At 44.9% G+C, this 14,370-nt stretch overlaps 1 long non-coding RNA gene across 1 annotated transcript; it reads left to right on the forward strand.

Moving 5' to 3' along the window:
- The first annotated feature begins 174 nt into the window (after positions 1-174).
- Positions 175-14,109, forward strand: LOC116585595. Its single transcript, XR_004283713.1, has 3 exons — positions 175-239; positions 3,398-3,399; positions 14,098-14,109. It is a non-coding gene; the product is annotated as an uncharacterized LOC116585595 (long non-coding RNA).
- The last annotated feature ends 261 nt before the right edge of the window (positions 14,110-14,370 follow it).

Here is a 14,370-nt window from a genome sequence, read left to right on the forward strand (position 1 = left end):
TTCCATTTTAATTCTTTGAGAAACACCAGACTGTTTTCCACAGGGTTGTACCATTTCACATTCCCTAAAACGGTGTGCAAGCATTCCAGTTTCTCTCTATCCTTGTCAGCATTTGCTATTTTCTGTTGTTTTGGTAGTGATTGCCCTAGTGGGTGTGAGGTGGTGCCTCATAGTTTTGCTCAACATTTCTCTAATGATTATTGATGTTGAGCAGCTTTTTCTGTGCTTAGTGGCCATTTGTATATCTTCTTTGGAGAAAAGTATATTCAAGTCCATCACCAATTTTTGAATTAGGTTGTTTATTTTTATGTTAAATTTTAGGAGTTCTCTATATATTCTGGATACTAATCCCTTATCAGATATGTGATTTGCAGATATTTTCTCCCTTTTATAATTTTTTAAAGATTATTTATTTATTTATTTGACAGACAGAGATCACAAGAAGGCAGGCAGAGAGAGAGGGAAGCAGGCTCCCTGCTGAGCAGAGAGCCCGATGTGGGGCTCGATCCCAGGACCCTGGGACTGTGACCTAGGCCGAAAGCAGAGGCTTTAACCCACTGAGCCACCCAGGTACCCCTCCCTTTTATAATTTTTAATGATAAACTACTTAATTCCTGCCAGAACAGTAACACTATAGACACCTAACATTAAACCTTTATTGCTTGCCTGATCCTGCAAAGTGTTTTATGTACGTTATCTTGGGGCCCCTGGGTGGTGCAGTCAGTTGAGCATCCCCTCTTTGTTTTGGCTCAGGTCATGATCTCAGGGTCGTGAGCTCAAGCTCTGGGCTCAGCATGGAGTCTGCTTGAGAATCTCTCTCTGCTCATCCTGCTTGTGTCCTCTCTCTAAAATGAATAAATCTTAAAAAAAAAAAAAAGAAGAAGAAAAAGACCCAGATTCTAGTCCTAACTCTGTTGTTGCTCAGGGGGCCATAGTGGGCTGAATGGTGGCCTCCCAAAATGTATGTTGTGTCCTAATCCTCATAACCTGTGAAAAGTACCTTCTGCAGTGAAGAATGAATATTACCTTATGGAGTGAAAGATGCAGTTAGTGATTTTGAGAGGAGGAGCTTATCCTCCTGATTTATGTGAATGGGACCTACATGCCATCACAAATGTCCTTATAAGAAAGAGACAAAGGGAGGAAGGACAGATGGGAGAGGAGAACACAGAGAGAGAGCACCTCTCAGAGGAGAAGAAAATGTGAAGGCAGAGAGGGAGGCAGGCAACCACCACCAAAGAATGCTGACAGCCATCAGAAGCTGGGAGAGGCAGGAAAGGGTCCTTCCCAGAGCCTCCAGAGGGAGCACAGTCCAGCCATCACCTTGATTTTGGACTTCTGGCCAACATCTGGGAGAATACATGGCTCTTATTTAAGTCACCAGTTTGTGGCGTCTATTAGAGCAGCCAGAGGAAACTGGTATGGGGACTGAAGACACATGAGTTAAGTGAAATAAATTCCATGAAATAAGTGTGTGTGGTGAGACCCCTCTTTGGCTTCGTTGCTGCCTGGAATGACCTCCATTGGACACACCAAAACTTACAACCATTTTGCAGTTTGAGCAATCCCCCAAAGGAACTGAAGTAGAACTAATTGGGTGTGAGCTCAGAAAACAGCAATGGCGAAAGCTCTTCATTCGGGTGATCTGAACAGGGCCCTGGCTGCAGACCCCTGGTTTCTATCTGTGCCCTCAGGGCTCTGAGTCTGTGAGCCTCGCAGAATGGATCTCAGCGTTCCTTGCCATCGTGTTCCTTTGAAGTCTCAAGAATCGGTGTGAACTTCTGAGCAGGAGACAACCAGGGCTTTCCAGACTAGCAATGGATGTCAAGAGAGTCCTCCCTGCACTGCCGAGGGGGATGGAGAATTTAGGGAGAAAGGGAAGAGGCCCCAGGGCAGTGGGTGGAAGTGAAACCGCCTGGGAGGTCTAGGGAGCCTTCAATAACATTGGATTGGACAACGGAGGGGGCCGGGGGGCCAGGGGGAGGCACCTGTGAAAATACCAAATACTTGAGCCAGAGACGGTACACATCCTGCCCTGGCTCCTTCAGGTTCCCCACAGAGGCAGGGATCACAGGGCGAGGGTGATGTGTCTCCCACGATGTCGGTATCCCCGAGGGCCCGTCAAGAATTTGACAGGGGAACGAACTCAGGGGCTGCCGTGACATCTGAGAAAGGCCTATGAGAGAGATAGACGAAGCGAGAGTCAGATCGTCATTCCCAAAGATATGGCTTTAACCTCTGCCCCCTCCTGCCCGCCAGCTCTGGGAGATCCGGACAAGCCAAGAATCTTCTCTCCAAGGGGAGGGGGTGGGTGTGGGTTGGGGGAGGGCCTCTGCCAGGCGCCATCATCTCCCCTCCACCACACAGCTGACAGACACTTGAGAACTTTCCTTCCCAAGCCTGTATCCTGCTGGTTCAGGGCAAAGTGTGCAGCTTTCCCACCAGGATCAGTGAGGAAATGGCCTGGTTTGGACTCAAACAGGCTGATTTGTTTTCCCAACATGGCCTCAGCTCAGTTCAGGGAGCCCCAGTCATGCCCATTTTTTTTTCCAGGGTGCCCCTCCCTCCCTGCTTCCCTCTCCCTGCTCCGAGAACACATCACCTAATGTCTGCAAGGCTTCTGCTTCGTGTTTGACATCCCTTATTTACAAAGCAAACAGAATATTCCTTTTAACACACATCATGCTAAGTTTATTAATGCAGAAAACAATCCCAGGGGGCCGGCCCAGGGGACCCTTGAAACCTGCCAGCACAAACTCTTCAAACGCTCAGTGCGCCAGACCCTCCAGGACAATATTTCACACAATGGAGTAAAAATAATATTTTTCTTTGGGCCTTTCCAGCCGCTTTTGTGGCGAGCAGACAGAAATTATTTTCTTACTCTGCTCCCAGAGCAGAAATCTGGACGAAGCTACGTTTATTTGTTTAACACAATGATTTCATCCTAAATGTCTCGACAGCAAATAGTTGGTGGTTTAATAAAGGGCCTTTGAAAGGAGCCCAGAGCTGGGAGATGGGAGGCGTGCGGCTGTCGAGGCCAAGGGGCCATAGGCTGTGGTGACGGAGGCAGAGGAAGACTGGGTGCCCCCTCAGGCTCCTTCAGGGGGTTCTGGGGCCTGGGATGTTATTGCTTCTTGATCGGAACGGTTTGTGCTAACTTCAACCTGAAGAAGGAAACACTTTGGTCACAAACACCAGGTCTTCTTCCAGACCACCGCTGCCAAATACAGACAGACACAAACCCAAAGGCAGATACTCAGACTTGCTTGGAGAAAAGAGAGGCCTTTCATATTCACACTGGCCTTTCCCTGATTGAAATTATGTCCCACGTCAACCAAATGTGATTTGCTTTTCTGATGAGGCTGAGATTAGGGGGCGAGAGTGGACCTAACCCCAGCTGTTGACCTGTCCAACAAGCACTAGCCAACCAGGTTTTCCAACCTGCAGTGAGAAGTATCAGTAGAAACTCAAAACATCTCATCTGTTCTTGGCTTCTTTTTCTGGTGAAGTATTGTTAGGGGGAGTGAAATGGAAACCTGCACGTAGAGGGAAGGCCCGGAAAAGGTGGTGAATGGTATTAAAACTGCCTGGGGAGGCGGGTGTCCCAGCTCCTCAGAGTCCAGCTTCTTCATTTTGCAGAGGGGGAGAAAAGCTCAGAGAGGGACAGTGATATATTTAAGTTAGAGCTGTGACCAGAACCCAGGCAGTTGCCTTCAAGGGGAAAGGGGAAAGAGTCCAATGAGCCTGCAGCTGACAAAATCAAAAAACTGAGTTACGCGTTTCATTTTTGCCAAGTGGGACTTGGATGGAACATCTGATTCGGTTCCTGACGATTTGGTTCCTGGAACAACATCCTGGAAGGGATGCAAGAACCAGCAAAGAAGAGAGTATCTGTGTATACACACGCAGATGTACTTCCAATTATAAAAAAGTCATACTTCTTTATTGGAGGCTGTATAAAACAAGGAAAAGATTATTTGTAATTATTATAACTCTTTGTAATAATGTATTACTGTTAACTTATTGGTATACCTCCTTTCAGTGTTTTTTTTTTTCCCCCTTGCTTCCATATGCTTTTATTTATTCACTTATTTTTATAAAATTAAGATTCTAATTGTCTTATTTTTTAGATGATTTAATTTGTTCCTCAGCATCTCCCCATGTCATTAACAGTGTCTCTGAAGCGTGACCTTTGAAACATGGTGTTCCATCATATTATATGACTGTCGTAATTCCTTTTCCCAATACGCCGAAGCTGGTCATAGGATAGAATATCTTTGAGTCGGTCTCCAGCCAGAGTCATTGAAAGACTGTCAGGCTGTGTGGGAATTGACCCTCATTCTTGCAACAACTGAAACCCCTCTCCTCCATCTCAGACTGGCTTCAGATGGCTTTCAAACCCCAGCGCCTGCCCCACCCCCCAGCTCCCTTTCATCCTCCCCACTTCTTCTCCCTTTCTGCTACTTCCTTCTCAGACCCAAAACAGGCCAATATTAATTCCTTACATCTGCATGGTATTTTACAACCTCAAAGGGTTTTTATAGAAATGGCCTATTTGATCTTCATAAAAACCCTACAATGTGGCCAAGGCAGAATGATCCCAATTTATATGCAACAAATGTTGTACGAGGGCCAACTATTTGTATGTGGAGAGTCACTGAGGCAGGGACACAGATAAATAAGTTCTTTATCTCAAGGAGTGTCTAGTCTAGCGGGAGCACTTTTGAGGAATTCAGCAGGTGATGGCTGCTGTTATTGGCTTAAATATTGGATTTACCTTCTGTGACATGTGTAATGAATAGCCTAGGGAAGGGACCCAACACGTCTTCCACTTTCCATATTCTGTGTCATGCCACAGTTAGATTCAGAGCTGGGGGGAGCAGTCAGGGCAGGTGGATGCTGGTAAGCCCTTAGAATGCCCTCCGGACCTGCATTTCAATCCCTAGTGAAAGGTCCTAACACTTGAGATGCCAAAGTTCCCTAAGAAGGGCCAATGGATTGCAGCTTCTTATGTATTAGAGGCAGATATCTCTATAATCTATCTTTTCATGAGCCAGCGATTATTTGGAATGAAACTCCTTCTATAGCTCTTAAAGGATTAAGAAAGAGAGAGGAAGTAGTAGTTATTCAGCATTTCCTATGTATGTGTCTCAGTAATAAATGGTTTACATATGTTATTTCATCTAAATCTGAACACACAAGAAGTGTTATTCCTTGCTGTATTACATAGGATCTAGTGCAATCCTTGACATATAATAAACATTGAGTAAATGCTAAATGGATGAATGAATGCCCATATTATAGATAAGAACATGGAGACCCTGAAAGTTAAGGAAACCAGTACCAGTTGACATAGGCAGGAAGTAATGCATTGGGATTCGAACCCAGTCTGTCTGTCTTTAGAGCTGTGCTTTTCTCATCACTTGGTGGGAAACCCACGGAGACACTATTTAGTTATCATGCATGTGGTGGCTGGGCAGTCTGGGTTTACTTTGCATAGATTACCAACTGGCTCATTTTTGCCTCTTTCTCCACACTTCCCAGCACCTTCCTCTAAAAATGGCACATGTGGTTATATTTGCCGATAAACTGTTCTCTTCCTTCCATCCTGTGGGATGCTCTCTCCTTATATCATCACTCACATTGAGAGCCTGGCTCTTGGAAAGGGGAAAGTATGTGATTTTGTAGACTGCAATTTTTTTTTTAAGATTTTATTTATTTATTTGACAGAGAGAGAGAGACAGCAAGAGAGGGAACACAGGCAGGAGGAGTGGGAGAGGGAGAAGCAAGCTCCCCGCAGAGCAGGGAGCCTGATGTGGGGCTTGATCCCAGGACCCTGGGATCATGACCAGAGCCAAAGGCAGACCCTTAACAACTGAGCCACCCAGGCTCCTCTAGACTGCAATGTTTTTACATTCTCTTTAGAAGCTTGAAGAATGCTGGCCTCCCTTTGAAGAAGCGAAAGCCAAACATAATGTCAAGTTTTGCAAATGTCCTTTAGATGTGGTCCTGTCCCTTTACTAGAGATCTGTTTGGTGAGGATAGGAGAGCTGCTGAAGGAGCTGCCCTTTGACTCTCTCAGGACGTCACTGTTCTCCTTTGGTTTGGCTGCGTGGTCTTGGCCAGGGAGCTAATTGTTAGATCTTAAGGGAAAGACTCTTGCTAGCAAGACTACTGCCTGGCATGAGCATCTTTAAGTCCATTGCATATCCCATTGAGTTGGTAGCTCTGGGAATGGAGAAGTCACACACCGGTATTTCAGGCATTGCCAGGATGCAACGTTACATCAGACGTGGAACACAGAACCTTCTGAAATAAAATCAGAGGCAACTGGTCTGAGGCTGAATGCCATTTCATTTTTTCCTCTCCGAATAAGTGAGGTCTTTGCTGGTAATATACGTATTGACATAAGAGAACAATGATCTCTAAAGGGTTATAAGTGCTCTCTGGGAATATCTAGTTGATACTAAAAGGCTCTGTCAGGACTGTTTGGGGAAGAAAATTGATGTGTGTCGAGGAGAGTTGCTTTCAACTCTGGCGGAGAACACTTTGGGTTGCTTTTTCATTCTCCTTCCCCTTCCCCCGTCCCAAGACTCACACCCATTGCTCAAGTACATACTGCCCTTGGACCAGAACAGCACCAGCAAAATATTGACTGGGGCAGTGAGATTTCTTTGTCTTGGTTATCCAAGTCTGACTCTCATGCCCAGCAGTCCCTGAGGACTTTTTTTTTTTTTTTTTAAGGTGGGGAGGTGACATTTCTGAAAAAGATGTTTTGATTTTTGCAAACTTCAAAAAGTAATAGGATCCTCTCTGAAATATTTGCTGGAATCCCAGAATGTACACTGGCCCTCATGATCATCACTTTGCCTTTAAAAGGGAACTATCTTGGGGGTTCATTAAGCTATCTAGTCAGCTGTTCATCTCTAACCTGAACCAGATGTAAGCTGTTCCATGTGGGGGTGACCTAGGGAACTTCACCCCCCTCCCCCCAGCTCTTTGAGACTGGCAGTGTTTATTCCTGACACATAACCCATATCAATGATCTAATTGATTGGGGATACTAAGCAGACCATTCAGAAGGAGTGGCTGGCCTAGAATAACTTATCTTCCAACTTGAAGCATCCAGGCAATCAAATCCTCCTAAGACCTCAGAGTGCTACAAAATAAAATAAAACCTCCTTTACTTACCCTCAAATCATTTAAAGCACACTGACGACCTGGCACTTTTAATATTCTTTTTATGACATGTCATATTTATCACACGTCAAAAGGGGTCCCCCAAACAAAAACAATAACACTGAGTGAAAACTTACATAGAGTCTCTCTCTGTTAGCAAAGTTAGTTTTGGCCCTTGAACACCAGCTTTTATGGGTTCTTATAAAGTCGTGACTATTTCTTAGCAGTTGGGTTTTCCAAGTCTTGAAATGAAATTCTTCATTATACTAGTTACTTTAAAATGAAGAATGAGTGACTTTGACATCAGGGAAGATAGAAAAGTCATATTTTTCCCTATTCCTGGCACTAAATGCAAATAAAACCCTGGCATTATATGTGAAAGAAACACAAGGAGACAAGGAAAGTTGGAGAAAAGAAGGCAGAGCAGCTAGGGACATGAGGACCCAAGGAATGACGCAGAGGATTTGTTAGCTGGGTTTTTCTTGTCTCCTCATGTATCCTAGACTTGAGGCTGAAGAAGCCAGTGCCCAACAAATGCCAAAGGTTGCAGGTGTAGAAGATGTGCAACAACAAATGCCTCATCTCCCTGCCCGAAGGACCAGGAAAGATACAGCCCAGCAAAACAGAAAACTTGGGTCGTAATCACTCTATTCTAGCCAAACAACACAGAAAACCCTGGGGCCCTATCCCACCTGAAGGCCTAGACTCCCAACCTTATGAGATGATAGTGGGCAACCCGTCAGCCCCCCATGATGGAGTCAGAGGAGGTTAAATAGGGAGCTAGACCTTAATCTCCACACCTGTGGTGTCAGTGGAGACACATGGGGAGCCCAGACTGTTACCCCACCCAGCAGTAATGAGGCACCCCCCCCTTTCCTTTGGGATGTTGTTGGAGGAGGCCTAGAAGAAAATAGAGTGTCAGGGCTTCCACAATTGCTAGAGGTAAGGAGGCCACCTCCACTTCAGTGTTTGTGGGGACCACATGGGGACCCAGAATTCCCATTCCCACACAACAGTCAATAAATAGAGGGGATACCTGGATGGCTCAGTTGGTTAAACTTCTGCCTTCAGCTCAGGTCATGGTCCCAGGGATTGAGGCTTCTTTTGGGCTCCCCACTCATCAGGGAGCTTGCTTCTCCCTCTCCTCCCTGCTCAAGCTCTCTCGCTATCTCTATTGCTCTACCTCTCTCACAAATAAGGAAATAAAATATTTAACAACAACGACAACAACAAAAGAAGCCCACTCCTCCCCCCTGTCAGCAGAGTCCGAATGAGGAACCTGGGCTTCAACCTCCACCTGTAAGTAAGAAGGTGATGTGTCCCCACCTACCTTGCCTCCTGGAGCGGTGTTAAAAAAGAGTGGGGGGGGTGCCAATGGTAGATAATCTGAAGATGGAACTAATACCTGGTCTCATAACATAATACAAAAACATCCAAGTCTCCATTGAAAATCCTTTGTCATGCAAGAGCTGGATGATCTCAGACTGAATGAAGAAAGACAAACCATGGATGCCAACACTGACAGAGATTTAGAATGATCTGGAAACAATTTTAAAGCAACCATGATAAAAATGCTTCAGTGGTAGATATTTGAGACTAATTTGCCAAAATCTCACAGCTACTGATACCAAGTTTCAAGCTCAGGTCTAAGTTCTTCCTAACAATGGTGTTGTGATGCCCAAGACTCCTTAAATTTATGCTTCGTAGACCACTGTGCATTGTAGCATACAAGTCCTGCACATACTTTGCTAGATTTAGAGTATTTTTTAATATCCAAGAACTCATTACTGTTCATTTTTTTCTTCTTTTTTCATTTCAACTTGTTCTTGTTTTGTGGTGACAATTACTTCTCAAGGTACTCTAAAAATATGAATATGCAATTTAAAATTCTGTTATGTCCTGCATTACATTTGTCACCTCTGTCGTAGATTGTTCTATTTGTTCCTTTTGTTCCTCTTTTGTGCCATTGATTTTTTTTCCCCAAATGTCTATTGGTTCTTGATGGTCCATTCATATTTAAGGATGAAAGGCTAGTTTAATAAAATAGAAGGATGCAAATCTTTTTGGCTGATCAGTAGGCTTGCTGAGAACTCCTTGTGACCATTTTTTCTTTGAAATCTTTATTGGTTGATAGTTCATGGAATTGAAAAGGGGGATTTGCCTATTTCCATGATTTTGGCAGTTTATATACTAGCCATGATTGTTAAAAAATTATCAACAGCCCCATATGCAAATTGCAAAGTGAGATAAGGAAGAGGTCAAGAATAAAGCAAACATTTTTTAAAGGATAACAAACAAAAGGATATGCTTAGGAAGAGGTGGTAGGAGTAGAACCTTGCCTCAAATACACAAATTCTGTATTTCTATTGATTATCATGGGAACACAGGCATGGTAGGCCGTGCATAAATATTTATTGAATTATTTTTTCCTTAAGCTCTGCCTTCCATTAAATAAGAAACAATTAAGAACATTCACAAGTACTTTGAAATGTTTTTAAGTGAAAGATTATTTGAATCTCTTTAGTGCGAATGTCATCTGGGAGAGCAGTGTCTCCATGCCAGGCATTGTTCTAAGAACTTTCCGTATTTATTTTGTCTTATGACTTATTTTGCTTAAATCCTGATGACAACCCTATGAGGTGGTGTAGCAGATGCTATTGGTGTCCTGTCCATATCCGCTCTCATTTTCCCCTACACTGTAGACTAATACTGCAAGCACCTGAAATTCTCTGCTTACATAATCTTTTTCTCCCCCTGGCTTGGGGAGCACACTCAACAAGCAAGACATTGTGGGTGCTGAGATTTAAGATCCTCAGAAACAACCTTTAGCCAATGACAGATAAGCACTTGCTGCAGAAAGCCCCCAGCTTTGTTGACCTGTAGTTGGGCATATCTGGGGTGTGTTCTGCACAATCTTCCCGTTCCCCAAGTGCAAAGAAGCTCCAGTTGCCTACAGAGGTAACTCTTCACTAGCTTCCCTTCCCTTCCCTATTTCACTTCTCTCTTCCCCTACCAAATGCTTCCTAGGAGCACCTTCCAAATAAACTTCTTGCTCTCAAGTCCTTGTCTCAGAGGAACATTCTGGAGGCACCCAAACTGAGAGTATTAGGTTGTATTACGGTCCCCATTTTGCAAATAAACAAACTGAGGCACTGAGAGCCTGGTTACTTGACCATGGTTAGTGAGTGAGTGAGGGGCAGAGCCAGGCTTCTCAGGTCAAGCTCTTAACCACCGCACTGTAATGCCACAATGGCCCTGAGTGCTGACTCTGCCAGGCACCGTGCTTGGCACTTCATGCAATTGATTTTTCAGGGGATAAAATAAGCAGAGATAAGCTATGTGACATATCCAAGGTCATGAAGTAGTAAGTAGCAGGGTGAGGATTTGAACTCAGGTCTATGATCTTACCCATTCTGCCGCGCTGTCCCCATGTGAGCCTGAGTGTTTCTCTGCTTTTCACCTAGGTGGCTCTCAGGGATAGGTAGGCAGAGTCTAGGCCTCTTAGGAGCAGGTCCAAGGGGACACAACCTGTATTCCCGGGTGTCCTAGATCTTTGTGCCCTTTCTTCAGTGTGAGGTCCAGACTCTTCAGGCTATTTTCTTTCCTGTAGGAATGTTTTTAGTGCTTAGTTTCTCCTGCACAGGAGTGTTTTGGGATGCTAGTCTTACCCCCGAGGAGTAGATGGAGAGGCCAGGGTTGGATCAGGTAGGACAGCCAATGATGACCAAGCATTTTCTCTGCACTAGGGGCTCTGCATAAGTTACATCATTTAATCCTCCTAGAAATTCCTTAAAGTAATTGCTCTTTTTCCCATTTTAAAAACCAGGAAATGAGGGTAAGAGAGGCAAAGTAATTAGCTCAAGGAATTCATCCAAGGTTAAATAATTCAAAATCCAAGTCTTTTGGGTTCTGAAGCAGTCCTTTCTCCACTGAACCAGGTGAGGCTCTGGCAAGGCAAGGAGAGGTGGGAAGCTGCCAGCAGCTTCCAGGGTACTACTTGTCTAGCACCGCTGAGAGATGCCAGATAACTTCTGATCATGAGGCTTCCAGCATAAAACCCCTGGTTAGATCACAGCTGGCTGAGATCAATGCCCCTTGTAGGGTCATAACTGTCTTCACCCAGAAAATAAGTCTGTGCGCAAAGATCATTCAGATCTTACACACATTTGTCTTTCCACTTAGGAGCACTCTCCAGGTGTTGGGTACTGGGCTGATGGTTACAAGATGGGGTGAGAGGACAGGATCGAGTACTGGTTTCCATTCAGGAGAAGACTAATGCCTATTTTGGGAAATGGACCATATTTTCGATGAGGCAGCTAAACACACACGTGACACTTGCACATGAGCTACTTCTGTGATCAGACCAGGGAATAGTTGGGTGGTTGGTATGAATTCTAAGCCCCTTTCTTCACACTCCTGATGAATCTATCTTACCCAATTTGGGATCCCCCAGCTTGAACAAGATGGGAAAAATTGGAAAGGAGCTGGAATAAATATATAATATGAATTGCTTCGGAGCACTCAAAGAATAAGAAATGTTGTGTTGATTTTTCTAAATCAAAATAAATCTGATATACATACCCCTACTCACCCAGATGTTGAGAATCCTAGAACCAGCTATTGGGGTACTGCATCCCCACCTTAGGTAAGAACCCTTGACCTTGCAAGGCTTTGTCCTCATGTGTTCATCACCATTTGAAGGAGGATCCATTTGGATGAGGGCGGCTCCTCTCAAATCTCCTTCCCTTCTTGCCAGGCTTGGCCTCAGGGACCATCGTGTAGAGCTGCAGAGTCGCAGGAATCAATCAGTGTCTGTTTCCACAGGCACTGGACGTCCTGATTCTTCTACCTGGGGGTCCAGAAGTGTGAGTGGGTTCGGACTCTGCCTCTTCTGGAATGCTGTTTGTACAGACCCCTTCCAGATCTTGGGAGACAATCGTCTTCTCTTAACCTCAAGCTCACAGTCCCTACTCCCTCCCCATTGCTAATCCATCTTGCCAAATTCCCTTCCTGGCCCTCATCTTTGAAACCAAAGGCCTGACTCTGGGTGATCTTCCAGACAATTCTCTGAAGCCCCCTACATAAAACAAAATGAAATGAAACACAAAGCAAGAAATTGTTTACCATCTCCCTCCATTACACACACACACACACACACACACACACACACACACACACACGATGAACAAACCAAATCCTTTGCAGATGAAGGGCTGTTCCCCATATATAAAGTACTTTTACAAACCAGTGGCTGAGAGCCTGGCCTGCTTCATTTCATGTCCCGGCCCTGTCATTTATTAGCTGACTAATTTGGGGCAAATTGCTTAACTTCTCTGTTTTCTGATGTGCACATCGGGACTAATAACTATACCACAGGAGGATGGACTGAGGCTTCTGTGTCACACAGCACTTACAAGCATCCACAGGGCCGAAGCACTGGACTCACTCCACCTCGTTCCAGCTCCTTCCTGCTCGTGCCACCTCTGCTCTGAGCGCAGCCCAGCCTTCTCCTGCCGTCTACGCAAAGATGAAGGGAATGCTTCTGAGCACTATCAGGGCATTTCAAACCCAAACCCATCTGTTATACGCTGAATTGTGCCTCACCCCCGAATTCATATAGTAAAGTCCTAATTTTCAGTACTTAAGAATGTGACCGTATTTGGAAATAGCGCCTTTAAAGAGGTGATCAGGGGCACCTGGGTGGCTCAGTCAATTAAGTGTCTGCACTCAGCTCAGGTCATGATTCTAGGGTCCTGGGATTGCGCCCCACATCTGGCTCTCTGTACCGCGGGGAGCCTGCTTCTCCCTCCCCTCCCTGGTCATGCTCTTGCTCTCTCTCTCTCTCTCTCAAATAAAGAAGAAAAATCTTTTAAAAAATTAAAGAGGTGATCAAAATGAAGCCATTCAGGGGGCCCTAATCCAGCCTGGTGTCCTTCTTAAAAGCAGAAGAGATTAGGACAAGCCCAGAGATCCTGGGGATGTGCAGGACCAGAGGGACGAGGCAACAAGAGGGCAGCCACCTACAAGCTGAGGAGAGAGGCCTGGCCCAGGTCCTCCTTTCATGGCCCTTGGAGGAAGCCGCTTGATCTCTGACTTATGGCCTCCAGAACTGTGGAAAAGCACCTCTGTGGTGTTTTGCTATGACAGGCCAAGCAAACTAATACACCATCCCAGAGCTGAAGTATAGTCAGGATCTCCAAAACACATCCAGGCCAGTGTGTGATGCTTACTCGGGGAAGAGGGCGTCCTGTGGCTGCGGGAACTGAGCATGCGGGATGAACCACACAAACCATCACTGTTTCCGGTTACTGGCCTCCCTCAGCACCAGAAAGTTAGGAGAACTCCAAAACAGCAGACAGGGCAGAAATTCTCAGAAGAAACTAATGGAAAGGATTCCAGCTCCAGAGACAAAATAATGCTTCTGGAAATGGGATCAAAGCTTCCCACACTGGTGAGGGTATGGAACTCTCTGGATCTCTACCCTATTGGCCCAGGGCCTAGGGCTTTTCAAGGGCCTACAAAATGTTTCAGAATGAAAAATTCAATGGATTTCAAAATAAGAAAATAAATTGCCCAAGGAAAAATAAAAAAATAATTTCAAGAGTAAAGTTATGAAATGACTTTCAAAATGTTTTTAATTGCATTCATATTTAAGATAGGATATGGAAACATTTTAATGTAATTACTGTCATAGAAGTGGTACCTGTAAGAGTTATATACCTTTGGAACCACGAAGGACTTCAACCAGTTCTATTCTCTCTCCACTCCTCAGAACCTCATACCAAGCCTGTCTGGGTTTGGGATGTGTCAATGACATGGAAATACGTTCTGTGATGTGGGATAGAGGTACGGGAGAGGCCGAAGATCCTAGCAGTTATGTCTTACAGGAAAGTGGTCAACAGTCCAGCTTAAACCAAGGTTCAGATCTTCATTCTGCCCCTGTGTGACCCTGGGCACCTTGCTAAAACTCTCTGAATCTCAGTTTCATCACTGGCACAAAGGAGATAAGAATGCCTACCTCATAGGATTTTCATGAGAACTGAGTGAGAAGAAGACTATAACGAGCTTATCTTTGTGCCTGGGGAATAGAAAACTCTCAGTAAAGGCTAGCTATTATAATGTGGTCCTCAGCAGGATTCTCACAGGGGAGGGAGAGGGAGGAGTCTTGAGCCCCAGAGAAAATATTTAGTG

This window comes from Mustela erminea, chromosome 3 (assembly GCF_009829155.1).
Source record: "Mustela erminea isolate mMusErm1 chromosome 3, mMusErm1.Pri, whole genome shotgun sequence".
NCBI lineage: Eukaryota > Metazoa > Chordata > Mammalia > Carnivora > Mustelidae > Mustela > Mustela erminea.